We start from the raw sequence: 27935 nt of genomic DNA on the forward strand, positions 1-27935 counted from the left end.
GGAGGGGTGGGAGAAAGAGAGAAAGGGCTCGCACAGAGAGAGGTGAGAGAGAGAGGAAGAGCAAGAACAAAACCCTGCCCTGTCCTGACCTCACCCCCACCCATCCTCACCCCACCCCAATCCACTCCCACTCCACCCCCATCTCACCCCACCTCACCCCCCACCCCATGCCATCCTCACCCCACCTCCACACACTATCCTTCTTTTTTTTTTTTTTTTTTTTTTTTTTTTTGCTCCTCCAAAAAAAAATGTCTGGATTGTATAGGGAGTAGCCTCTGGGGGAAGGGCAGCCCAGCCCCTGGGCTGGAAAGTTCAGGGTTGGGGGCAGGGTATGCCAGGTAGGAACTGAGAGATGCTGGGAGAACCTGCAGGCCAGGTCTGCTTTGATGTGTAAAACATGCACCTAAGTCCCTAAACCCAACAGTGCCAACCCAAGTTTCTCATGGCTGAGAAAAAAGTCCATTAGCTAATGGGAGACAAGGAGTGAGGACTAGAAAAGGACACCCTCCGGGGCCTGTTGGGTTGCTTTCTTTTGTATGTAAAGTTTTCTAGAAACACAGCCATCCCCATTTGATTCTGTCCTGTCCAGAGCTGGCTTCACTCAACACTGACAATGTTGGGTGACTGGTTGACCCAAAACTCTGAAAATACTTAGAATTGTCTCTCTGTGGATTCTGTAGGCACTGTGGGTCAAGTACCGCCGCGTTCGGGCTAAGCACTTCCTGAACATCCCCGCTGTCATGGGGACTTCCATCTGTCATCACTATTAGTCTTTTTCTGCTGCTTTGTTTTGTTTCTGTGCAAACAAAACAAAGACTATTCTGGAACTCACTCTGTAGACCAGCCAGGCTGTGAACTCAGAGATCTGCCTGCCTCTGCCTCCCTTACTAGTCATGGGAGTAACAAGTAATAACTTACTTGTCAGTTATTACTGACAAGGAAACCAATTTAGAGAGATCTGGGCCCAGTTGATTGAGCACATGGCGATGCTGTTAGCAGGGATACAAGAGCCAAAGGAACAGAAAGGACTCATGGACTGGTGACTGGTGAGGCACCTGCAGCCCCATGTGCTGGGCTGTGCCCTCTCATGTCTTGCTACATGGCTAGGAAGGGTTTCAAATCAATACAGCATTGGGATTCAAAGCACAGTTCTGTCACCAGCTAGCTGTGTGACTCTGGGCAAGCTATTTGACCTCTGAGCCTCTTGCTTAGCTTCAGGGTCCTCAGTTAGTAAAGGGGACTTTTGAGGAAAAAAAAAAAGTCCTATGTGTAGGATATGAAAGCAGAAATGGATAGTGTGTGGAGGTGGGGTGAGGATGGCGTGGGGGTGGGGGGTGAGGTGGGGTGGGATGGGGGTGGAGTGGGAGTGGAATGGGGTGGGGTGAGGATGGGTGGGGGTGAGGTCAGGACAGGGCAGGGTGGGAGTGGGGTGGGATGGGGACTGGGTGAGGTGAGATAGGGGTGAGGTAGGAATGAGCTGGGGCCGGGGTGGCATGGGGATGAGGTAGGGTGGGGTAAGAGTGAGGATAGGAGTGAGGTGGGGTGGGATGGAGTAGGGTGGGGATGGGATAGGGGTGGGGTGGGAGATCAGCAAGAGAAGTTGCAAGGATGATGAGAGGAGATGAACAAGGTACAAGGAGGCTCTTTTTTAAAAAGACATCAGCCAACAGCTCCTAGAAAAGGGCTTGGCTGGGGCAGAAGTTCGATACACATTAGCAGCCTGCCTTCATTTCCAGCCTCACCTTTTGTCAAGAATAAGCTAGAGCTACATGTTTCATGACATCATCTTCTTTCCAACTGGAAGGAGACCTGTGTATGAAGAACCTGCCTCACCCAGCTTCCACTTTTCAACCCAGTACCAAGTAGGCCCGGCCATGTTACCACATGACGCACAGCTGTGCAGAAAGAATCGCTATAGGAGGGGTCAAGTCTGGCCGCAGAGAAGCAAGCAGTTAGCCACTGGCCATCATATTATCTCCCTTAAGCTGGAACCAAGAACTAAGAGACTGGATAGACAGTTGATGATGGAGTTGGAGGTAGAGGTCCCATGGTAGAGTACGGTACAAAAAACTGCAGAAAGAATCAGTGGCTGAAGACCACCACGGGCCACCAGAGCGAGCAATCCTGGGACACCTACTGCCCACAGTCCCACGTGGGGAGGTCAGCCATGCTACCTGAATGTTCTTCCTTTGGAATCAGCTGAGTCATCTCCTTGTGAGCTAATTCAAGGGGGCTCCACTCATACCAGCTGGCCCCACTCTCTCTGCCCTACCATCCTACCCAGTCTCCTGGCTTCAGAAAATGGTGCACACCTCCAGACAGGATGTACTCTGTCCTTAAAGGCTTCTCCATCCTCCAGGCCCTAACACCAAGCAATGCCTGCCTTCTAAAAGCAACTGAACCTGGCTGCAGGTTGCCTGACGGAACCACCACATTACCCCAGCTATGGATGCTAGTCTGGGTCCTAGAGTTTTTCTCTTGGCCTCCAAGTTCGCCACGGATGGGATCTTGACACACTTTAGACCTCAGATACTACACTGACCTCAGTCCAAGGACGGGAGACTTCAACTGCCGTCTCATTTCCTTCAATGCAGAGTTTTTGCCAGCATCAGGTCCTTATTTCCCTTCTTCTAAAATGGAAATTCTTTTTGAGAATGCTTCACATTAAAGGAATGAAAAATCAAAGGGCACATTTTTGGCCAGAAGTTCTGAGACTCGGAGATGCAAATAAATTGTGGATTTTGTTGTTGTTGTTGTTTGTTTCCTGAATTGATTGGAGCCATGACACTGGATTTGGTGCTTAGCATCAGACTTTCGGGAACTGTTCGCCTGGCAAAAATGCTGTCACCCCTTACTGTTAGGATTGCCGTGGTCTCCAATTAAAGCACTAAACCGGGCAAAGCCATCTGTGCACCTGATCCGAGAGGCTTTCATGTGGATAGGGAGCCTGTGCAGCCCCACCCTTAGCTGAACCAAGAGACACCCCTGGCTTCAGGCTCATCAGGAGAGGGTTGTGTGTATGTGTGTTACTTGTGGATACGCATCTATTCAACTGCAAGATTCTATGGCTCCAGGTCAAGAATAGCTAGCAGCTCCCTCAAGGCAGACAGTGCTGAGATGTTAGTGCATTGTGCCAGCATGTAGGAATTTCCCATGGCAATCTTGTCTGCAGATGTGGGTCTGGCAGTTAGTCTGGGGCCCTGAGCCCTGGGGCTCAGCCAGCTCCAGACACCCCCAGCCTAGTGATGGCTCATTGCCCAAATGTCCCAGTGTCTACCCCAATCCTTATCCCCCACCTGGCTCCCATACCTCTCTCTCCCCCTGTGGACTTACCCTTATGGTCATAGGTATAGATACATCAAGAACTTGTTCTGAGCCCTCTCAAAGAGGCTTCCAAAGGCTAAAATAAAGTACATTTTCTTGCACTGACCCTGGACTCTTCTCAAACTTTACTGAAGAGAAGGCAACCAAGCTTACCTAAAACCACAGACCCCAGGCCTGCCTTGGCATCCCCTATGAGAATCCTTATGAAGACTGGCCTGGGCTTTCCTGAGACCTCCTGAGCTCAGTCTGTCCTGGCTGCTACAACACAACACCATAGACTGGGTGACTTATAAATCAGGACAAGCAGGATGTTTGTCTCTCACTAGTCTAAAGGCTGGGAAATCCAACATGGAGACGTCAAATGATTTGGCATCTGTGAGTCTCTGCCACCAAGATGGTCCATAGACAGCTGTCATCTTGATTTTTTTTAATTTTTTATTTTATGTGTGTGGTTGTATTAGTACTTTTCTATTGCCATGAGAAAGTGAGTGCCAGGACCAAGGCAACCTACAGAGTGAAGAATTTATTCTGGCTTAATGGCTCTAGAGGCATAAGGTCTGTCATGGGGGGGAGGGGAGGTCAAGACACCAGGTGGCAGACAGGGCAGCAGGACACACAGAGAGCAAACTGTGTCTTTTAATCATCAAAGCCCTCCCCCTCACTCCCACCCCCACAGTGTGAGGTCCTCCTATAGAGCCACATCTGTAAGCCTCATCAGACAGTGCTACCACCTGGTGACCAAGCATCCAAACAAGTGAGTCTACAGGGGACATTTGCCTGCATGTCTGTCTGTGTAGTATTTATGTGCCTTATGTCTGTGGAGGCAAAGAGGGAGCATTACATTCCCTGAGACTGCAGTTGCTGGTGGGAGTAAGCTCCCAAGTGGTGCTGGGAATGGAACCTGAGATAGAAACCAGTACCCTAGTCCAAGAGCGATCTTACTGTGTTCTCACACGGCCGAGATGTGGGAGATCACAGCAGCGTGCTGCATAAACCCTCATCACAAGGGCTCTGCTTTCATGATCCAGTCACCGCTCAGCATCCACAACTTCTAATACTGTCACGCTGGAGTTCACCATATAGACCCAGGGGGAGGGGGGCACAAACCTCAGTACATAGCAAGTAGGGTGCTTACCGTTGTGCCCGCTCACCTTCCTCCTACAGAAAACTGTGGCAGCAGAATATTCCATGACACACATGAATGGTCCAGGTCCAGGCCTGGCCCCACTGGCTCAACCTCCAAGGCTCCTGTCCTTAGCCTTGATCTGGGGAAGCAACTGTCTCAAGATCAGTCACTCCTTACTGACATAGGGAATACAACCTTCTGGTGAGGGCCTAAGACTGCTTCAGCCATGGCCTTCAGCTTTTGGAGAAGCCACCCAAGCCAGGTCAGGCCAGACAGGGTCAGCATGCCTTAACTCTTGAATAGGCAAGTCCCTGGGATCATTGGTCAGGTGGCCTGTGATCGGTTCCTGGGAGTGGCTGTGAAGCTGGTCTGGGGACTTAGGCAGCACCTGACTCAGGCACCCCAGTGCTGCTGCAGCTGAGGCTGTAAGGGGCTTTGGGTTGGATCAAACCCTGAGAACTTCAAGGAGATGCTTCCCCGCTGGTTCTGATGAGCCTGTCCTTCAGGAGAGTCCCAGGGGACCACAGATATAAGGGCATGGGGACGGATGCTCAGGGAAAGCTCCTGATTTTATAGATGGGATGTCAAAAGTTACATTGGCAACCCTGATTGGCCTTCTTCTGTCCTCACCTCAACTCTTTTTGACATTATGTCACCAAAGTGAGCGGCATCCGGCATCCTACCGTGCAATGGCCATTCTTTAGACACACCACTCCCTTCTCAGAAGCTCTTTGGATAAATGTAGCTATGTCATATACCGTCCCTCATCCCCTCTAAGATCCTGACACACTTCTCAAGGTTGGGTTAAGAGGCCATTGGAGCCATCATCAAGGGGTCTTCCCTGGGGAGCCAGGGGTTCTAGAGCCCACTTTTCTTTCTTAAAACCCAAACCTCTGTACTAGTTTTATGTCCGTGTGACACAGTGCAAGGGGAGGGAACTTCAATTGAGAAAACAACTCCATAAGATATGGCTGTAGCAAGCCTGTGGGCCAGTTTTTTAATTAGTGATTGATATGAGAACCCCCCAGACCCCCATTGTGGATGGGGCCACCCTGGGCAGGCTGAGCAAGCCTTGCAGAACAAGCCAGTAAGCAGCGCTCCTCTGTGGCTTCTGCATCAGCTCCTGCCTCCAGATTCCTGCCCAGTTTGAGTTCCTGTCTTGGCTTCCCTCAAGGAATGAGTAAGCCACATAACCCCTGTCCTCTCATGGTGTTTCATCACAGCAATGCTATCTCTGAGATTCTCTGTCCTTGGTCACAGGGGTAGGATCATGACGCCTTCTGCCCTGACATGCTCAGATTTATCACATTTGCCCTGGCTAGCTGCTCCCTCGGGAGCTGTCAATCAGGGCTGGCTTTAGTTAAATGTAGATTCATGAGTTCTTCTGATTTGAGGGGTAACCTTCCTGGGGGTGGGGGGGGGGACTACACTTTTAAATACCCAAAACAGAGACACCAGTCTGCGCAGGCTGCAGAAGCAACATAGCTTCTTGGACAGGGCCCCTTTCAGGCCTTCATCCTCAGCCAGGAGACAGAGCTGAGCTCCAGACCTCTGTGCACCTTCCCTGCCAGAGGAGAGCTTGCCTGCAGAGAGTGCTCTGACCACTCAGACTCAGGAGAGTTGGACTCCCAGGAGTGCTGACAGATGCTAACAGAATCACAGCAGGAACAAGCTCTAGCCAGAGACAGCTATAGCAACTAACACCAGAGATTACCAGATGGCGAAAGGCGAAAAAGAATCTTACTAACAGAAACCAAGATCACTCAGCATCATCAGACCCCAGCACTCCTACCACAGCGAGTCCTGGATACTCCAACACACCCAAAAAGCAAGATTCGTTTTAAAAATCATATCTCATGATGCTGGTAGAGGATTTTAAGAAGGATATTAATAACTCACTTAAAGAAATACAGGAGAACACAGCTAAACAGGTTAGAAGGCCTTAAAGAGGAAGCACAAAAACCCCTTAAAGAATTACAGGAAAACACAACCAAACAGGTGATGGAATTGAACAAAACCATCCAAGATCTAAAAATGGAAACCTTGTTACCAAAAAAGAAAGAAAGAGAGAGAGAGAGAGAGAGAGAGAGAGAGAGAGAGAGAAGGAAGGAAGGAAGGAAGGAAGGAAGGAAGGAAGGAAGGAAGGAAGGAAGGAAGGAAGGAAAAACCAACAACAAATGCAATATTAAATAAACTTCCCTGAACCTCAACTTTCTTTGTAGAGATTACTGCTCTTGTGGGGTATTAATTTGACCATGAGGTAATGTCTACAAAAATTGTATGTAACATTTCCTCCTCAATTTCCCATCTGGAAAATGGGATTGCAAGTGTCTCTTATCAGAAGGCACTTCTGAGCTGACTGAGCACAGAGCACGTGAGACATAGTAAACTGAGTGTCACATCTGTCAGTTTTACCAAAGCCGGGCCAGGAGGATTGGGTGTGACCTGTGTCTCTGCAACAAAGCTGAGGAGAAAGGCTGGGTCCGCTGACTCTCTCCTCGTCCATCTTCCCAGCACTCCACACTGCTCGGGATGGGACGGGACCCAGGGAAGAATTGTTCAGTGCCAGGCCCTCTGTGTCAGCCAGTAGATTCTGAATCCAGGGGATGACATGGGACAGCAAAGGAATGTCCCACTAAGTCACCTTTTAACCCAGGTCTAATTCCAAACAGCGGCACATGGTAAGGCCTGTCACTCCGACATCACAGTAAGGCCTGTCAGTCACCCCGAATCCATGGTAAAGCTTGTCACCTCATATCACAGCTTATAAAACTTGCTCAGGCTACACAGCTAAGAAACAGGGAGGCCAGAAGTCAAGCACAGACCAATGGTACACTGCCACTGCCCTGCCCCCTAGGCTGGTTCCTCTCAAGAGGCTCAGCTTTTGTGCAAATCTTCCTGGGTCATTAGTAGCTCTGGGATGCACTCTGCTGCACTCCCCCTCCCCCATACAGGACTGAGGAGCAGCAGCCCTGGGTTCCAGATGAGAGTTCCCTTTCTGTGTGCCTCACTGGGTCTCTCTTCCACTGGCTTTTAGCCTCCCCCAACTCCAGTGGGGGAGCACTGGGGTGTCCTCATCTAACAAAGATGGACCACTTTACATCCCAACACCATGGCCTCACCTTCAAGCTCCCAAGTCCAGCATCTCGTTTCCTGGAGAGGATGCTTCATAATGCTTTGGATGGGTTCACAGGTGCTACCAGGAAGCCTAGGAGTTTGGCCTTTATGAGAAGCCCTGGGCCCTACAGACTCCATGACCCCTTGCAGTCACAGATAGCACAATGGCAAAGCTGAAAATACAGATCACGAGACAACCCTTCAGGGACAGGGCTCTGTTACTGTCAGTATTTAAGGTTCCCAAGGATGTCAGCTTTAGAGTGCACTCTTAGAAGTCCTTTGCAAAGTCCTCGGCCCCCAAACAAAATCATGAAGTAGAACTCTACAGAAGGTGAGAGAATAAAAGAATATTCTCTTCCTTTCTCCTCCTCCAACCCCTTACCCTGGTTCACCATAACCTCTAGAAAGATGTCTGCCTGGGTTTAGAGGGAGCTGAGCTGCCGCCAGCCAGTTTATCAATTGAACTGCACAGTACAAAAAGCAGTCTTGGATTTGGTTTCAGACCCCAGGTACCAGGTGCTGTCTCTCTCTGCAGACACTCATTTCATTCCCTATGATGGAAGCCTCTACCTGATACCATTTGCAGCCCCATAACCGGGGTGAGGGGCGTAAAAGCATGCCAGCCTGGCTGCCTGTCACCACAGGAAACTGCTCTTTCCATTCCCAAATTTATGTGTATTTTCCATAAACTTTATGCTGCACCGTGCTGCTGGTAAACGTGATTTACTTGGAGGGCGTTGACTCACGGGATCCAGAGCTTAGGAGATCTCTGCCGACCCCACCGTATCACACAAGGCACCCCCTGAGAGACTGAGACCCTCTCACATGAGGCTCACCTCACAAGGGTTGAGGGTCATAGGTTCCCAAGATGAGAGGTCTTGTTAGAAGGGTCCACTGGTCTGTTCAAAGCCTAACCGCTTTACAAACAAACAAACAAACAAACAAACCCCACAAGAAACAAAACCCTTGAAATCCAAGATTACTGTGGAAGTTCCCTTGCTTGTTTGTGCCGATTGGAAGGAAGCCCATGTGCAATGCGTTTCCACATCCAAAGAGAGTCCATAGTGGGAGGTTTGTATGAAGGAAAATGTGTATGTGTATTCAATACATATTTAGTGTAGATGTATGTATTTTAAAATGGAGAAAATACTGAGTGCTTTCTAAACACTTGTAAAAGGAAACCCTGAATAAGGGGATAGAGAGAAGGGTGCCTGCAGACCCTGAGGCTCCTCCCATGGGGCAGCTGAGTCTCATCTGGACTTCTCCAACCAATAGGGTTCACTTGTGCATGCTGTTGTGCCCTCCCACTTCCAGCCTTTCCTGGACAGTGACCACTCCCACAGAGGAGGGGAAAGAGGAGATGCCCTGAGGTTGCGCTTCATGTTCTATGGATGGATTAGTTAGGCTTTTGTACTGTATTAAAATTGCCTGATAGCACCATCGAGGAGGCTCAGTGGCTATACTGGTTTAGTTTCCTGTCAACTTCACACTAGCTAGAGTCACCTGAGAGGAGGGCTCCTCAATTGAGAAAATGCTTTCATAAGAACAGGCTGTAGGCAAGCTTGTAGGACATTTTCTTAATTAGTGATTGCGGTGGGAGGGCTCAGTAGATTGTGGGTATGGACACGTTGGGCTGTTTGGGTCTGGGTTCTACAAGCAGTAAAGTGAACAAGCAGACTGAGCAAACCATCCATGTAAGCAACACTCTTCGGTGGTCTGCATCAGCTCCTGCCTTCAGGTTCCTGCCTAGATGGAGTTCCTGCCCTGAGTTCAGGATGTGTAAACTAAATAAGCCCTTTCCTCCCTGAGTTGCTTTTGGTCACAATGTCTCATCGCAGCAGTAGTAATTGTAGCTAACCCAGAGAGTAGAGCTTGCTGCAGAAGCCTGGCTTTGATCCTGGGAAGCCATGTAAGGTGGAGAGAGGCAGTTCCATAAAGGAGTTCTCTGTCTGTCACGTGCCCACATGCTCACACTAGCACCCAGGAGCTCGGCCCCTGCCCCCCAACAGGCAATAATAACAAAGAAAATACAAAATGCCCAATAAAACAACTCCAAAGACTTGTGGGTTTCAGGTTTAGTCTGTGATCAGCTGGCTCCATCGTTTCTGGCTGTGGTGAGACAGGAAGCAGGGAAGACAAGAAGGGAAGGTCCAGGGCAAAACGCACACACTTCAAAGGTGCACGCGCCAGTGACCCACTTCCTCTGAGTAGGCTCTGCCTTCCAACCGCCCATTCAGCTACATAGACTCATAGTCCGGTAATCCACCAATGAGCTTAGCTAGCCCCCTCATGATTCTATCACCTCTCCATAGTGTCACCAACAGGGGGACACTTCATATCCACAATATAGCAGTAAAGTGGGCAAGGGGCCATGCTTTGTCCTCCCCACTGCGCCGCACTGCGCTCTGTAAAATACCACTCTGAGACACCCAACATCAGAGAATATATGACTTCACTTCTTCGAGCACCAGGAATTATGGGTCCTGTTTCTCGGGTAAGTCTGAACTGACGTTATCCTTGAATTCTTTCTTTTCCTAGTGCAGCAATAGCTTCGGTAACGAAACTCTTAGCTTTCTCAGGTTTTAGTGCAATTTCGCCATGTGGCACGTGGGATGAGCAGCCCTTCGGAGTGTCTCTACTGTGGGCTATGACTCAGGCTTCCAACATACAAAGCCACTGTCCCCTAACGCTCCTTGGATTTGGTTTCAGAATCCCTGCCTTTCTCTGCATGTCAGCAACTGTCTGGGAGATGCCTTGGGGGCTGTGTTCCAGTGCCTGCAACTCGTTACATACTCCGGAGCAAAGCAGCTGGAGAGCGCTGTTTCTTCACATGTTTAAAAGCAGAAATAAAATTGGTGGGATCTAGTTGGCCCCAAAGGCATCTAGGCCTAGAGCTGAAATGGAGCTGAGACTTTAAGGCCTGTCCCGCCTCGAAGCACACTTAATAATCTGACCCAATCCTAATTTACCTTTCTGCTGCCTACTTCGCTGATGCGTCGGCCATGAGTAGTCCCTGCTAAGAAGGTTCCAGGCGGTTGGTAAAGTGCGTGCTTTGTAAGCATGAAGACCTGTGGTCAATCTCCAGAAATCATGTAAAGATGCCAGTTTTCCTTTTTAAATCCCTGAGCGAGAGGCAGAGACAGGAGGAGCCCTGGGGTGAGCTGGCCAGCCAGTCTAGTGAGGGACCCTGTCTTGCTGAGGTAGGTAGTGTTTCTGAGGAGGATGACATCAGAAATGGTCTTTCAGCCTCCACAGGCAGGCATACACACACACACACACACTCTCTCTCTCTCTCTCTCTCTCTCTCTCTCTCTTCTGGCTAAGCCTTCCTGTAGCCTATTGTAGAACTTTACTACAAGAAATTCATGTTGCTGAGCGCATTCATTTTTGTCTTTAATACTTTGGGTGTGTAGTTTTGCATGTATGCCAAGGCCAGAGGAAGATGTCAGGCATCTTGCCACTGTCTGACTTATTTCCTTACTGAAACTGAAGCTTGCTGTTTTGGTTAGACTATCTATCCAGAGTGCTCCATAGACCTGCCTGTCACTGCCCCATAATGCTAGGATTACGGGCACACTGATCATTGATGGTAGTTTTTTTACATGGGTGATGGGATTCGAACTCGGTCCTCACACTTGCACAACATTCTTACCCACCAAACCTGACCCCTGTCTTTTAAAATGTGTGCTAATTGTCAACGCATTGCCTCTCAGCTCTATACACATCCTTCATTGAATACTTCAAAACTGGACCTGTGTCCTTCGAACAGTTTTCCTTTGTGGTGAGTACAACGTTAAGCTTTCCAGTAGAAGGCACTGGAGAGACAGTGAGGAGGTGGTGTGTGCTGCCCTGGAGCCCTTATGCGTGCCATGTCCGCAGCTCTCCCATTCCCATAGCACCAGCTACTTCAAGCTCCAGGTCTAGGATGCACAGTGGCCAGCAGCGCTTGAGACCAGCAGTTTCGTGGCATTTTCCTTACCTCAAGTTGTACAGTACAGTGACCTATCCCACCAACTTTTCAGAGTTCTGGTATGTGTCTCCACTGCAGCAGCCCAGAGTTGTTTCTGCCATCTTGTGCCAAAGCTGCACCCTTTTCAACAAAGCCTGAGGTTGGCCCTCACATATCCATTTCATCCTTCAGGGGTCGCTCCTTCCATCTCATCCTTCAGGGTCGCTCCTTCCATCTGCCATTCTTACATCTTTTAGACTTCTCTTTACTTCTTATTAGCCAGTTCTTTGTTGACTTAATCCCTTATTATGGTGAATAATTCTTTGTATTATATGTTGCCTGTTCAAATTACAGTGTAGTTTGTCCTTCTTGATTGAATCCAGACAGATGTAGCATTCAAATGTCCTTGGGGTAGAATTCACAGAGAATCAATGACACTCTAGTATAAAGTAGTTTATTTTGTTTTTCTGGCACTGGAGAACAGTAAATACCTTGGGGATGAGCCGGGAAACAGTAGAGAAGAAAAACCAAGCAAGGGGGTGGGGATTCTAATAATGAACTTTGCCTATTTCACGTTTGGCCGTGGGCTGACTAGAACAGTTGTATGTTACTCTTTATTTCACGGAGAATGTCTTTGGTTCCCCAGGGTCAGCGTGACGGCACCAGCAAGACAAAGAAGTAAGAGCGGAGGGAACAGCAGCCATTGCACTTTGATAAACTCAGCACGTTCACCTTCGTTGCTTCATTTCTTAATCATGAATCAAAGTATGCAGCCACATAAGACACAGGGTTATGCATGAGGCCTTCCACACAAGGAAGGCACCATCTACTTCTGGATGCAAAGAAAGCTCACGTCCGTGAACCTTCAGACAAGGAAGTGTCTCCATTAAGGCAAGATCAGTGCTCCCTTCCCCTGGGGCTTTTGAACGCAGGAAAGCAGTTTTTCTCTTTGGAAGGCCTATGCGCTCCTGACACAGGGCTGGAGTAGGGACAGGATGACTGGTGTTCCTTCCAACTTAACATCGTTTTATCAATGCATCTGTGTGACTAAGAACAGTTGGTACAGAAAGACCCACATGGTGTGATGGTTTGAATGGGAATGGTCCCCATACCCTCATGTGTTTGAGTGCTTGGCCCATAGGGAGTGCCACTATTAAGAGGTGTGGACTAGTTAGAGTGGGTGTGGCCTGGTTGGAGGAAGTGTGTCACTGTGGGGGCTTTGAGGTCTCCTATGCTCAAGCTACACCCAGTGTGGCACAGTCTCCTGCTGCCTGTGGATCAAGATGTAGAACCCTTAGTTCTTTCTCCAGCACCAGGTCTGCCTGCATACCTCCATATTTTCCACCATGATGATAATGGACTAAACTTCTTTAAGTGTAAGCCAGCCCCAATTAAATGTTTTCTTTTATAAGAATTGTTGTGGTCATGGGGTCCCTCACAGCAATAGAAACCCTAAGTCACACAACAAGTTGTAAGTCTCTCACACCACTAATTCCTGAACCCCACTCCTCCTCACATGGGGCTACACAAAGAATGTCCTCACTGTCCTTAACAGCACAAGCCTGTCACAAGCCGTTCATCCTCCTGAGTGGTGCTCTGCCTGACACTTCCCAGGGCCTCCTGTCTCATGTCCCCACCCCCACACTTCCTCATACAAGATGGAGAGCCTGTGAGCACACACAAGAAAGAAATTGATCTCTATCTATTCCACTGGCGTTAATCTGCCTATACTTCTCGCCTTCCCAATTTCCCTTTCTCGCTGGTGCTGTGACACCACACAAGGCCTTGCCCGACAGGCCCAAGCGAGCTGAAGGTGTTTCCATGTCACCAGCTCTACATCTGAGCTCTATCTCAGGAGTCATTTGTCCATCATCTTTGCTACTAAGAACTGTTTGAAAGAGAACAGAGTTGAAAACACTCGCAGAATCTATCATTATCTAGGCTGGTGCTCATCATAGAGAGAGCTGGGATGTCTACAGTTGGAAGTGGTGGGGTGGGACTCAAAGCTCCTTAGCGCACAATGCATTTTAGCAATCAGAGCCAGGATCCAAATGTATAATAAGGAGAGGCGAGTGGAAAATGCTTACAATCGTCATATTTTAAATCCCTTCTTTCCTGCCAATCTTACATCCGTTCCCAGAGATGCAAAAGCTGCCCACTCTGCCAGCCCCCTTGCCAGCTGCCAGCTGTTACTTCCCTGGAAAAAGGGTCAGGAGGCTGCTGGGAGCTAATAGCCAGCCAGAAGCTGCATGTGAGAAGTGTCCCTCGTGGTTTTGAGCTGTTGGCTGATTGTCAGCCAGGACCTACAAGTTCTGGTTTGATAAAAAGCCAGCTATAGATTGCAAGCTCTCTCTCTCTCTCTCTCTCTCTCTCTCTCTCTCTCTCTCTCTCTCTCTCTCAATTGTCATGCACTCCAAACAGCACTCAGTGAGCACGCAGCCCTTTGTTTTGCCTTGTTAGGACTAATACTCACAGTCCTCTCTAGACAGTCACTTGGTGGGGTGGGGAGTAGTGTTATGCCAAGTGCAGTGATGGGGGGGGGGGGACAGGGGACTGGGATCTGGAGAAGCCACAAGATGTCCCTTAGTATCTGTACAGTACCCCTGAAGAAGGTACAGACCACAGAATGTCTCCTGGTCATTCTGAGACATAGCCTGATTCTGGGGGGTTTCTGTGGTAGCTGGAGTGTGAGAGTGGCCTGGGCTGGCAGGTTAGTCAGGATTTATTGCCTGGGCCCCCTGAAATGAATTGAGACACCAGCCACCTAAACCAGGCACAAAGCACAAACCTTCCCCTGCTCCCAACTGTTTCTATAGGCCAGCAAGTGAGAATTCCCTGCTCTGAGCTCTATGGATTTCAGGGGTTCAGGCTAGGGGAGGCGACATCAGGGATGCTACACAACAGTGCATGTGCTCTAAATTCAGATGCTTCGGGGCTGCTGTGTGCAATGCATCAACAGTGAAAAATAAACACCCAGCAGAGGCTGGCTTTGAGTCGAAGCAAGCACACAATAAATTTCAACTGCTGCAATTAATCGCTTGCTGGTTGTTGTGAATAATAATCCCAGGGAGAGCTCTGGCTCCCACTCCATCACAAGACAGGTGAGAGCAGAAAGCAGCAAAGCATTTGGGGTCTTTCAGGGGGAGCTTACCTGTGAGCAAGTGTTCATACTGCATCCCAAGGAGAGGCAGGCTGAAAAACAGCCCCTTCTGCTGCCCGGCAGGCACAGCTGTGCCAAGCAGTGCCTTTGTGCTGGCCCTCCCCAGCCCTCTGCCTTCACCTGCCCCCATCTAGGGGTTCCCTGGGGATGGGTGTGGGGAGGTGCCTTGCCTGCAGGGGTAGAGGACAAAAGAACTCAAGCTCCTCGAGAGGCAGAGGCATTGTTAGGTTGTGGTAAATGCTATGAGTAACTCAATCCTTATGTGGTTCTCGTCCATCTCCAAGTGTATATAGTTCAGTGGCATAGCGTACATTTATACTGTGTGGTGCAGCCATTGCTATTATCCATTACTAAAATGCAAATGCTCTTTTAACAGTATGTGTATTTCCCTTTTGTCCTCAGCTCCTGTATCTGGGAAGCTGGTATTTACTATCATTATTCTGTGTGTATGCATGTGTGCGTGCATGTGTGCGGGGCAGGGGGTACACATATACCACAGTGTGCATGCGTAGGGCAGGGGAAAACTTTCAGGAGTCTCTCCTTCCATGCCAGGATCGGCTTATACAGTAAGTACCTTTACCCACTGAGCCATCTCTTCCACTCAACATTTAAAGGCTCTTCCGTGTTGTCATAGGCGTCAGAATGCAAACTCCCCGTAAAGGCCCAGCCCGTTGTATGCATGTGCCTTACTTTGTCCACCTCCTGGTAGACATTTCAGTGCTCCGTACTGTTGGGCTCCTGAGACTGACACTGCTTTGACTATGCACACACAAATAACCGTTCGAGTTCTTGCTTTCCATCCTTTGGGCTGAACCCAGACGTGGAGTTACCAAAGTGTTTCCTGATTTCTATTTATTTCTTTTGCTAGTTGCTACCAGTAAACAAAACACAGGGGTAGTATTGATCTCCGTGGTAGGCGGCTGCGTGCGGAACTGCTAAGTCTTTACAGGACTTGGCTGTGAAAGAGCGAAATATCAGAAATGGTTGGGATAGCGTTGCCATCAAGGGAAGGGATTAGATGACACTGGCTGATAAAGCGGCAAGATTCTTGTCTTCTTTGTCTGGTGCTGAGATGTAGGCCTGAGACCCTGAAGGGAAGACAAGGGGTCTCTGGGGAGAGGGCAACCAGGGGAGAAAGCTGGCCGGTGAGACACTTGCTTAGGCGGAGATGCCAGTCTGACTTCCCACAACCAGTCCATCTTAAACCATTTCCTGAAATCCCTCGGGCTAAAATCTGTTATGTAAGCACAATTGCGATGGTGACCTTTGGGCCAATAGGAAGAATGGCAGGAAGAGTGAGGTGGGGGGCCTGCTCTCGGGGTTCTCTTGTAGGGGGGTGAGCTGCATCCATATTTTGGAGGAGTAGGAATTCAGAGTGGGAGGTAGCTGTGAGGCTCTTCAGAGATTCTACAGAGAGTGAGGTGGGGCTGCAGCCTCTCAGGGTGACCCAGGAGAAGCAGAAGGATTAGAGCTTCTTAAGTGTCCTGAGAACATCAGGCCCTTTGCACAGTGAAGTGCGAGCCACTGGCTGCTGCACCTGACATGCAGTGAGGAAAATGTCAAGTCATGCATTGGGCAAAAATCCCTCAGCTTACTGAACGGCCAACGGGTCTCAGTCAGGGCTTGCCCGTTGGGAGAAAAGTTTGCCAAACATACAACTGGCAGAGTTGTGTGGGTTTCAGGGCATTTGGGGGGGGGGGGGTGTCACCCGGGAGGCTGAGATTAGATGTCACCTCCCCTCACTGAGTACTATACATGTCAAAGAGGGCTCTTCTAGGGCAGGTCCGTCTCTGATGCAGGGCAGGGACTTGGCGCTGGGATGTATGGACTTACTGAGGATAGAATCACTACACAATCTCGGATCTGCAACCTCCCAATCAGCGTGCCTCTGTCTAGGGGCCCCTCTGTACACGCATGCGCTTCAGCGCTCAAGACTGAAAGCAACAGAAGCATCCTGGGTAGAAACGGTGCTCTGTAGTCTGGTTATACGATTTCACAACACTGGCCGCTGTCGTTAGCACTTAGGTGAGTCCTGTGTGTCCAGGGTCTGAGGTCTCATCCTGTGGCAAGGATTAGGTATGTGCCGGCTTAGGAGGTCTCTTCTGCCTCTTCTCATCCCACGTGGGTGCTCAGGGCAGGCGCCTTGCAAAGCAGGACCACAAGGTCTCAGTCTTTACTAATACAACAAGAAAGGACAGCGAACACGAAAAATAAGTTACTGCATGTGTGTACGTGGGGTCTGGAGGTGTGAGGTGGGCAGAGGGAAATGGCGCGTTTAGGAAAATACGGCAGTTCTTACTGTCAGCTTGACATCTGAGGAGAAGACGCTTCAATTAAGGAGTTGCCTTCCTTAGACTGCGCTGGGGGCATGACTGGACTGCTAGGTGGTTGCTTGAGGAGATCCCAGCTCACTGTGGGCAGCGCCACCACAGGCAGGTGGTTCTGGGTTAACTAAGGAAGCAGGGTGAGCAGAAGTAGAAACAAGCCACTGAGCAGCACTTCTCCGTGGTCTCTGATCCAGCTCCTGCCTCCAGGATCTGCCTGAGTTCCTGCCCTGACAGCTCCGGATGATGGGCGGTGATGTGAAAGTGTGATGCAAAGCAATTCTCCCCTCTACATCTTCCTTGCTTTAGGGCAACAGAAACCAAGTTAGACACGCTTGGTTGTGAAAGTAAGTTTCCCTCACCACAGCCCAGCACAGAAGGAACACCACCTTATCTGTTCAGTGTGATGGAAAAACACAAAACAAACAAACAAACAAAATTGCTTAGGTCAGGGCTTAAGAATGAAGATAATTCCAGTCAGAAATCCCTGATAACAGACAAAGTAGAGGGTCCTCAGTCCCCGTGGTACCAACATTTTACTCACACTGTGGTCAACAGAGTACCGATCCGAGTAGCAATGAGAGTATGTTAGGGATGCAGAGTCCCAGGTGGGATGTAGCTCAGTGGAAGAGTGCTTGCATGATACGAGCAAGGTCCTGAGTTCAGTCCTTAGAAACACACATACGGCCGGGTGTGGTGGCGCACGCCTTTAATCCCAGCACTTGGGAGGCAGAGGCGGGTGGATTTCTGAGTTCGAGGTCAGCCTGGTCTACAGAGTGGGCTCCAGGACAACCAGGACTACACAGAGAAACCCTGTCTCGAAAAAAAGAAAAAAAGAAAAAGAAAAAGAAAAAAGAATTAAGAAACACACATACACTCACACATGCTCACACACTCACACACACACATGCCCACACACTCACACATACATTCACACACACTTACATTTACACTCACACATACACTCACACATACTCACACACTCACAGACAGGGAGAGAGAGAGAGAGAGAGAGAGAGAGAGAGAGAGAGAGAGAGAATTCACAGTTCCAGATTAACCCCATCCAGATTTATAGAACTATAATCTGTCATCAAGCAATTTATACATGCATGCATACATACATACATACATACATAGATACATACATAAACACATTCATACTCCACAAGAAGAAAACACTTTGTCAGTGCTGGAGGATAAACCCAAGATTACATGCAGGCTCCTTGGGGCTATGTCCTCAGCCCTGAATTCTGATGAGGTGTTTTCAGAGCATTGGTGTGTAACTTGCCCGTGCTTTGGAGTTATATAGGAAGCTTTTTAAAAGACATCTTTGGTGACAGTATGATGGCCTAGAGGGTAAAAGAGTTTGCCATATAAGCCTAACAATTGAGTCGAATCCCCAGGTGCACAGAGGAAGAGAGAGCCAGCCCCTGACCTGCCCCACAAAGCTGTTCTCTGACCTTCACATGCAAGCCATGATGTGAGGGCACCCACACTCACACTCATCACACACAGGGCAGCGCACACTAATAATAATAACGATAATAATGATAACAGAAGAGCAAGTGCTCCTTCTGAATGGATTCGTGTAGGAGGCAAACACACCACACGAGCCTAGGATGTTAAGCTCACAGCGTTGTCCTTCAAGGGAAGGACTGTAGAACTTGTTTTCTGCCCAGAAGGCTGGAGTGGATATGGCTGCCAACCTGGTGACCTGTAAGACCCAAAAAGCCTTACGTCTGGGATGTCCCACTCACAAAGATGCAGAGATGGAGACTGATGCAATATACAAGAGGTTTATTGCTCAGGCGTGTGGGGTGTGGGGGGTCAAAGGTGACCCCGAATCCCTTAAGCACACACTTTTTATACTGTTTAAGGGTAGGCCTTGATAACAACATAAGTTGGTTTAAGGCCATTGTTGGCCTGAGCTGACCTTTTGATTCCCCCCTTTAGAAATGGTAATTAGCCTCTCCCTTTCAGGGAGGCAAGTGTCTCATGACCTTCCCTAAGCAGCATTGATGGTGAGGGGAGGTCTTAGTCACCAGAAGAGGGAACTGAAACATTCTTGGTCATTATCTGCGCCTGTCTTTTGGTCAGGGCTTTCTTGTAAAGCTTATTTTGCTGGGCCATTCCAGGAAGGAATCACAGCCTTCTAGCGGAAGGTCCCCAGCATGCTATTCTAGCAAGGTCGTTCAATGGTCATCTTATGTTCTATAAGGTCACACATTCCCACATGACAAGCCACCTAGGACTTGAAATGAATGGTTTTTCGAGACAGAGAGCAAAGCTGATATTAAGACGTGAGGGAGAAAGAAGGCAATACATGGAGCCTCCATCCAAACTGGCCTGTTTCTGCAAATACGGGATTGGGTCTATGTGATACCCCATTTTGAATTTCCAGCTCTTTCCTGTGTCCTGTTGTGGACACCAAATACCCCAATACTTTGTAACGGCTTAGCCCATGCTGGCCTTGACTTGTGGTGACTGAAGGACTAAGGGAAGAGAGAGTATACCCTGGAATGGGGTGAAGCAAGAGAGAGAGCATGTGTAAGGCCCCAACTCAGTGTGTTTCTTAGACCCCTAGAAACGAAGCCCAGCATGGAGTTCTTTCCCACCCAGGCGCCTGACCCATAGTGTAAGGGACCATGAACGTTTACCAAAAATAGCCTGTAACCTTTCCATGAGAGATGAGCTGTAATTCACCATCCCCATTTTTACGATGTTTATTCAACTTCCCCAGTCTTTGTGATCTTATCCTCCCCTCACTTTACGGTTTATTCTTTAAAGACCCTGTGTGGGTTACAAGCTCGGCCTCAGCATGCTGATTCCCAAATAAACCTCATGGGATATTGCATCGGGCATCGGCTCATCCTGGGACTTCAGCATGGGTCTCCCCAAAACGGGGTCTTTCACATGAAGGATTCATCTTGATGGGAAAACCCCCCATCAGACAAGGAAATCAAGAGTTTAGGCACAGAAGGATGTAGGTTCCAATACAGACCCAGTTGCCTTCCTTTTTGGTCCATCATTCCTGAATGCTGCTGTCAGCCACATGGTCTCTAACAGTTCCCACCAGTATTCCACTTATGTTCTAACCTATGATGAAGGAAGGAAAAGAGGTCTGTGTGACTCCAGAGCCCCACACAACACATCTCAGAGATTCTTGATCAGGACACAGCACCATGCCTAGCCACAGGGAAGGCTGAGGAAGGCAGTCAGTCTTTCCTCTGGGTAGCAGTTTACCTGACTAACTATTCGAATACTGTGGAGGAAGTAAGGAGTGGGCTCTAGGCTTCATCTGTTAGCCTTCTGGTGAAGAGCCAGTCACCTTACCCTCCAAGGAGGACCCAGGTGAACCTACAGGGTCAGCTGGCACATCTTCAAGGAACAGAGGGCCTGTGAAGGCTGTTCCCACAGAGGTCAGAAAACCAGGTATGGACCTTAGGGCCTATTCTCACTTAACAAGTATGATGGTTTGTATATGCCTGGCCCAAGGAATGACACTATTTAGAGGTGTTGCCTTGTTGGAGTAGGTGTGACTTTGTTGGAGTAGGTGTGTCACTGTAGGTATGGGCTTTAAGACCCTACTCATAGCTGCCTGGAATCAAGTCTTCCACTAGCAGCCTTCAGATAAAGATGGAGAACTCTCAACTCTACCTGCACCATGCCTGCCTGGATGCTGCCATGCTTCCACCTTGATGATAATAGACTGAACCTCTGAAAGCCAGATCCAACTAAATGTTGTCCTTATAAGAGTTGCCTTGGATATGGTGTCTGCTCAGAGCAGTAAAACCCTAACTAAGACAAGAGTAAGAGTACTACAGAGAGGACCAAACTACTGGACTGAACAAAAAGAGCTCAAGTTTCCCTCTCCCTCTCCCTCTCCCTCTCCCTCTCCCTCTCCCTCTCCCTCTCCCTCTCCCTCTCCCTCTCCCTCTCCCTCTCCCTCTCTTTCTCTGTGTACAAGCTTGCACATATGTGTGTGCAGATGTGCATTGTACATTAATCTGTATGCATGGTACATGTACAGGTCAGAGGGTGCAGTTTACCACGCTTTGAGACTGAGTCTCACTAATCTGAAAACTGCCAAGCCAGGCTGACAGGCCAGAGTGCCTGGGGGAACTGATGGCTCCATTTCCCTAGTACTGGGAACTGTGCCCTTCCCCCTAGCCTTGAGTGGCCTAAATCAGACCTTGTTTGTCACAGTTCCCTAGCCCACCTAGGGTGGAGTCTTCTGACCTAGGTGAAGTCTATTGTCCTGCCACTACCTGCTGAGAGGCTGAGCTTGTTTTCCCCAGGAGATCCTGGCAAAGTGGGGGGATGGGTTTCCCCCTTTAAATTCAGACTTAAGAATTAAACATTGGGCCTTGATCAGAAACTTTGTCTTGGTCTCATTCCTCTCTTGTCTGTCCTTCCTATCCATCCCCAGCTCTCCTTCCAGATACCCAGTTCTCCATGGCCACTGGTAGCTACCAGAAACCATTGCAACCATGAACCACCATGTCTGGTTCATTTTGTGGGGGGAGGGGGAGGGGTCCTGAAGATCAAAGTCAGATCCTCATGCCCACAAGGCAGCAACTGAGTTATCTCCCTAGCCCCTGGGTCAACCTTACAAAGACCATAGGTCCTTTCCTCTCAGTCCAGTGGGGAGGAGTTTTAGGAGCTTTGGGGGGCTTTGGGGAGGGTGTGCATGTTAAGTGCAATTTCTCTCTCTGTGTCTCTGTCTATCTCTGCCCAAGAGTCGTCCTCTTGGCCTTCTGCTTGTAAACTGCAATTCTAAGAATGTCTCTTTTATAAATTGCATTACTAGCTGTGTTTACTCTTTCTTCTCCATGTAGTCTGCCAAAAGTAGGCAGAGCTGAGAGGAGAAAATGTCTTAAATTGATGGAATAAACAATTTTTCTTCTTCTAGGAAGGCGCCAAGCTTACAGATGAGGATGGCTCTGCCAAGCTCAGGTTTGCCTGTCGTGATCTCCACCATCACCTTGTCCCCAGAGGGACCACCAGGCAAGGCAGGGCAGAGCCCAGGAGAGACCAAAGGCCCTTGGGAGGCTCAGCTCCTGTTATAGGGAAACTGGGGTTTCCTTTTGTGGATTCTGAGACAAAATAATTTCAGATAGACTCAGAGGGAAGCTTGTGGACTCTTTTATTGGCGCTCAGGAGTAAACCACAAGGTCAGGAAGCTACAAACCTCAACTGCTGCCTGGAAAGGGGAGCTGGAGAGGAGAGCATGACATGCCTTCCGAGGTAGGTTTCAGGAGAGTTGGCAGGTTCTGCAAGGAAGGGCGCCAAGTAACTGGGGCTTGGAGGGGGTTAAAGAAAGAGAGTGTACAGAGGTTGGAAGCAGGAGGAGGTTTTGGCCTTTAGCCAAAGATGAGACAAGGGGAAAGGAGAAGTTACAGTTTTGGAGTTAGAACTGGGGAAAGCAGGCTGTCTTAGTAGGAAAGATCTGCAAACAGCTGGACTGAGGGAGGGACTTCTCAGGGAGGTACACACATGTTATCTCATTAAGAGAATAATTATTTCCCCCATCTCTGTAACATCTTCAGGTGAATCAGTTTTCCTGAGGGGTAGTCTCCAGGCGAGGTGATTGACAGGTCCAGCTGGACTCACTCTTAAATGAGAAGACAATAGTAATGTATTGTGCAGTTTAGATTGTCAGTTTTCCACCCAAGGCCAAAGATAGAACTCAGATTCAATTCTTTTAACTAGAACAAAGCCACCTAACGCGCCCTCAAACGGCTTCTCCTCAGTTGTAGTCTCATCCACATAGGAGTCTCTGATTGGTATTAAATTCTCTGACATTCAAGGAATCCTTAGTCAATGATTAGCATAAAAATTCATCTCATTGCTATGCATGAATATTTTAGAATTATCTACAGTTTTGAGTTGAGTTGCTTCTCTTACGGTATCAACTCAGATCTGATTCTGGTTTGCTAGGTGAATTGTGCATTTATTTAATATTTATTAGGATGATAGTAGCTAGTCTTTATTGAGTGAAACACCAGATAAAGCATATAGGGCAATTCATTTACTCTCAAAACAGCCTCCAGGACTCCTGGGTGCACATGTACAATCTGTGCTGGCAAGGAAGGTTCGAGGGATTTGGTGGGGCTTCAGGCTACCTTGCCTCTGGTCCATAAGCTGTGCGGGGCAAGAAGCCCTATACCCCACAAAGGTGACAGCCAGACTGGTGCATTTATAGCTTTGGTGAACCAAGACACAAACACCCTCATTTCCTACTCATTACACAGACTAGGAAATAGAGGTGTAAAAATGTTAAACTTCCTAAAGTCATATGTAGACAGGAGGTGGTATCCAGTCTTAAACCAGGAGGCCTATATCAGACAAAAGCTCTTACTCCGGACACTGTTTGCATAGGGGCTTTTCTGCTCCTTAGGACTGCTGTCTTGAGTCAAGCACCTGAAAAACGTGCATGCTCATATAAATGATTGCCTTCCACATAGTATGGCATTCTATGCCAGCCGTGCATTAAAATTAAAAAAACACACACACACACACACACACACATTGCTCAGGCTCTGTGGACAGAGATGTACGGCTGCCAAGCCCAGCTGCTTGGAATTTTACAGTGCAACAAAGCAGAGAACAGGGATGGAGAGCTGTCAGGAAAACGATACCCTAAGGAAATCAGCCCCCTGCTTTCTTTTTCCTGGGTGTGAATAGTTCTGATGACAAACCAGTCTGGAGGATGGCGATCAGGAGCCAAGGCTTGCTCAAAGGGGAAGGTTTATAAACTGCCTGGCCACTTAGCCGCCCTGCCTTACACTTCACATCTTTGCAGAGCCCTGTAAATCTGCCTGTCCATTAAATACACCTCCCTGTAACACAGCTTAAAGCTGCTTCCATTCAATGCATTTCTTAGGTTATGGTTGCCCTACCTGCTACCGTGCCTCTCTGATCCCTCCCCTCTTGCTCCCTGATGCCAGAAAGTCCTTCAATATGAAACAAAGCCTTTCATTTCATAGAAGCCGATGAGGCTTAAAACGCAAGCACCCCTTGGAGAGGCAGCACATTGATTCAAATGCACACCCTGTGCTTTAGGTATAAATGAGAGATCAGTTACCCCGCCTCCCGACCCAGCAGATTTTGAAGAGGGAAGGGCAGGGAGGAAACATGAGTGCCAGAAAAATCAAGTGTTGGAGGAAGGGCACAGAAAAGAGAGGCCAGAGCTCACCAAGACCAATCTCTGTGGCGCTGGCTTGTGACCAGTGTCCTGAGCTCCTCCTGAGTGGGACCTGTACAGCCAGGTACAGAGGTGACTGTGGCCCTGAGGGGATAGTGGTGGGCTCTGTGTATGTCAGCAAGCCACTGAACACCTTGGATCTTAATGAGAGCCACAGAGCCTACCTCACAGGCTGCTTCTTTAATTGTGGTAAAGTACACACCAGGAAATTATCTATCTAGCCATGTTTAGGGATATAAACTGCCTGGCCCCTTAGCTCCCCTGCCTTACACTTCACATCTTTGCGGAGCCCTGTTCTGCAAGGTAGCATAGGGGTCATTTTATAGTTCTGGGACCATCACCACTGCAACATATCCAAAACTCTTTTTATCTGAAAAGACTACCCTGGACACCTCATGTACGTAGTTCATACAACATTTGTCCTTCTGTGACTGGCTTATATTGAGAAGATGTTCTCAGGTTCATGCATGTTGCAGCATGTGTCAGGTCCCCAGGTTCATGTGTGTTGAAGTATGTATCTGATCCTCAGTTTACTGCATGTTGTAGCACGTGTCAGGTCCTCAGGTTCATGCATGTTGTAGCACGTGTCAGGTCCTCAGGTTCATGCATGTTGTAGCACGTGTCAGGTCCTCAGGTTCATGCATGTTGTAGCACGTGTCAGGTCCTCAGTTTACTGCATGTTGTAGCACGTGTCAGGTCCTCAGGTTCCTGCATGTTGTAGCACGTGTCAGGTCCTCAGGTTCATGCATGTTGTAGCATGTGTCAGGTCCTCAGGTTCATGCATGTTGTAGCACATGTCAGGTCCTCAGGTTCATGCATGTTGTAGCACGTGTCAGGTCCTCAGGTTACTGCATGTTGTACCATGTATCAGGTCCTCAGGTTCATGCATGTTGTAGCACATGTCAGATCCTCAGATTCATGCATGTTGTAGCATGTGTCAGATCCTCATTCTTTTTAGATCTCAACAATATTCTACTCTATGTATGCACCACATTTTGTTACCCATTTATCTGCTTAGTAATTGTGATGGTGTTACTATTGTGTTACACACAATTTCTGGGTCACACTGTAACTTTAGAAATGAGTATACAAGAATTCCAAGTTTCTACAAATAACCATAGTAATATTTATTATTTTTCATTGTGGGATTGTTTTGCTGTTGTTATTATTGTTATTGTTTGTTCTATGGGGCAATGTCTCATGTAGCCCAGGCTGGCTTTGAGCTCACCATGGAGCTAAGGCTAGCCTTGAATTCCTGATCCTCCTGCCTCTTCCTCCCAAGTGCTAGGATTGCAGGCATATGTCACCATGCCAGGCTTTAAGAATAAAGTTTTTAGTTTACTTTTTATGTGAACTAAATAAAGCTGCCTGTGGGTACATCCAGAAGCCAAGGAATTGTGTGAATCCAACAAAAGAAGACTGGGAAAATATAGGACTGGATGTCAGGATTTACACAATGGGCCACACACCAAACAGTGTTGGGGATCCTCATTGCCCCCCTGCTATCAAGCATCGCACAAAAGCTCTTGCCTATCCTGATGTCACATCTTCTCATCTGCTGGGCTCCATGACATTTGGTGTGGGTTCTTCTTTTTCCATCCTTTATCTCCCTAGTTTCACCCCCCAGTCACTAGATAGAATAGAAACAAGGATAGAGGGGAGAGAGGAATTAGGAAAATCCCTGAATCTAATTGCTTTCCTTTTATTTCTTCTTTGAGCTCAACTACAAACAAACCACAACCATCCCCACCTCTCAGAGCCCTAGCATTTATGTACCCTCTGAAAAGTTGCCAGAATTCCAATGTCACACAATCACAGAAACTCTCTGCAGCTGGCAAAACCACACCTCTACTAGAGCGCGAGGCAAATCATAGTCAGCTGCTGTGGACAGTCTGGGACCCCCCGCCCCCAACACACACACACCTGTACCTGGGATTAAAACGAAAGCACATGCTTAAGCAAAATCCCAGAATCCTCACTGCATCCTTCTGCCTCTTTTTTGACATTCTTCCCTTGTCTGATCTTCCTAGCTGTGAGCCTGGGACCTCAGTGCTAATTTTCCTTTTGGAGAGTTGCTCTTTGGAACATATTTTTCGATTTTATTTTTGAGTATCCTTTCCTAGAACCCACCTCACACAGAAGCTCTAACAAGCCATGTGTAAAGCAGGCAACATGTTTAGGGTTAGTACTTATCATCTTCCAAAACCTCTCATTCTGTTCTTGGTGGTAGACTAGAATAGGAACCTTTCTGGACCCAGGAAAGCACTGTACCAGTGAGCAATGCCCTCCAAGTGCACCCTGAAGGTTAGCTACTAGTGAAGTGGTGGTTTTAACAGGAAGCTGATTATAGGGCTTACTCTAGAGACACTGCCCCAAACTTCAGAACCAACTAACCACAGGAAGCTACCAAGGAACAGGTAATCTTTGACTTTCCCCCAGAACTTTAGAATGCTCTCCTTCAAGTATGCAAATGTTTGGTAAAAGGCACCCATTGCCGTGGGTAATGGTCTAACAGGCTATTTCATAGCTTGACAATTCTGCTGTTCTCAGCATCCCCTTTCATAAGAGAAGGAGATGAATAAATCTGAACTATGTAGGAGAAGGAGACTTATCTTCATGTGTACCTGCATCTGTAACAAATTACAATAATCTCCCTTATCTGTGCTTCAGTCACCTGCAGTTATGTGCATCAAATATAGCCTGAAAGTGTGAAATGGAAATTTCCAGAAACAAACAATTCTTCCATTTTAAACTGTGCGTCAGGGGGGCTGGAAAGATGGCTCGGTGGCTACAGGAGCTTGCTGCCAAGCTTGATGACCCGACTTTGGTCCCCAGGATCCACATGATGAAAGGAGAGAACCAACCTCCAAAAATTGTCCTCTGACTTCCATGTACATGCTATGGTACAAGCATGTACACGCTATGGTATATGTGTACTCCTCAAACACACATAAACAAAATAAATAAATGAGTTTTTAAGAATTACAACTGTACGTCATTTGAATAGTGTGGTGAGATGTTGGACTGCCCACGCTGTCTGCCTGTGACTCATCTATTTGTCCAGCATCCCCTGCTGAATATTCAATATGCCCATCAGTCGCTTAGTAGCCTGGTTATCAGATTCCTGTGGAAAAGTATGACACGCGTGTGGGCTACTTGTCTTGACACTCTGACAAAACACCCAACAGAAACAACTTGAAAAAAGTTGCTTGAAAGAGGAGAGGATTATTTAGGGCATCATGGTGATAAAGCTCGGAGGCCGGAGCTCTCAACAGATGCACATATTTTGTGGTGGGTCAGGAAGCACAGAGGTGGGGAGGGAAATGAGGAAGGTTGTAACTCTCAAAGGCCTGACCACAGTGGCCCACATCCAAAAGCCACACAGTCCACTCCAAAGTTCCCACAGCTTCCCCAAACAGTATCTCAAGTTCTAAATCAAATGTTCACATTCAGGAACGAGAGAGGGGCATTTCACATTCCCACCATCACATCCAGCAATCTTTGTGTTATTTAAAAATGACATCAGAGAATAAAAGTAAATGTTGGTAATTTTAGAGAGCTATAACTTCTATTTTATTAGCCATTGTTTATCTCTTATTGTTTCTAACTTGTAAATTAAATTATCATAGATATGTATGCATAGAAAAAAATTAGTATATACAGGGCTTGGTATGTTGAGTTTCAGGATTTAGGCATTTGGAATGTATCTTTTGTGGGCTAAAGGGGAC

General features: G+C 48.1%; 2 long non-coding RNA genes across 3 annotated transcripts in view; one reads left to right on the forward strand and one right to left on the reverse strand.

Moving 5' to 3' along the window:
• Positions 1-27935, reverse strand: part of Gm16364 (predicted gene 16364) — a 57612-nt gene that overhangs the window by 17656 nt on the left and 12021 nt on the right. Inside the window, exon 3 of one of the 2 annotated variants that reach the window (NR_152260.1) lies at positions 22129-22614. The exons of the other annotated variant lie outside the window; for it this stretch is intronic. This is a non-coding gene — a long non-coding RNA (predicted gene 16364). Of the gene's footprint in view, positions 1-22128; positions 22615-27935 lie in introns of those variants that run through there. 2 annotated transcript variants of the gene reach the window in all.
• On the forward strand, positions 16622-27192 carry Gm40627 (predicted gene, 40627). The gene is made up of 4 exons (NR_166645.1): positions 16622-16701; positions 17198-17347; positions 21913-22247; positions 26878-27192. It is a non-coding gene; the product is annotated as a predicted gene, 40627 (long non-coding RNA).

Source organism: Mus musculus, chromosome 10, assembly GCF_000001635.26.
Source record: "Mus musculus strain C57BL/6J chromosome 10, GRCm38.p6 C57BL/6J".
Taxonomy (NCBI): domain Eukaryota; kingdom Metazoa; phylum Chordata; class Mammalia; order Rodentia; family Muridae; genus Mus; species Mus musculus.